Here is a 201-nt window from a genome sequence, read left to right on the forward strand (position 1 = left end):
CCGCGGGGCTGCGCGCGCACCCCGAGGACGGAAGGAAGAAGGGGGAGGGGCTTCCGGTTCGCTCCGGACGTCGCTTGCTGGGCGGCGGCGCCCCCTGTCGCTCGTCGGAGGTCAACAGCTCTTCTTCCCCCTTTTTTCCATTTCCGGATCGGGCTGCCACCCACCTTGATACTGGTCGCAGGTTGGGAACCGAAGTCAGGC

Source organism: Phyllopteryx taeniolatus, chromosome 11, assembly GCF_024500385.1.
Source record: "Phyllopteryx taeniolatus isolate TA_2022b chromosome 11, UOR_Ptae_1.2, whole genome shotgun sequence".
In the NCBI taxonomy this organism is placed as follows: domain Eukaryota; kingdom Metazoa; phylum Chordata; class Actinopteri; order Syngnathiformes; family Syngnathidae; genus Phyllopteryx; species Phyllopteryx taeniolatus.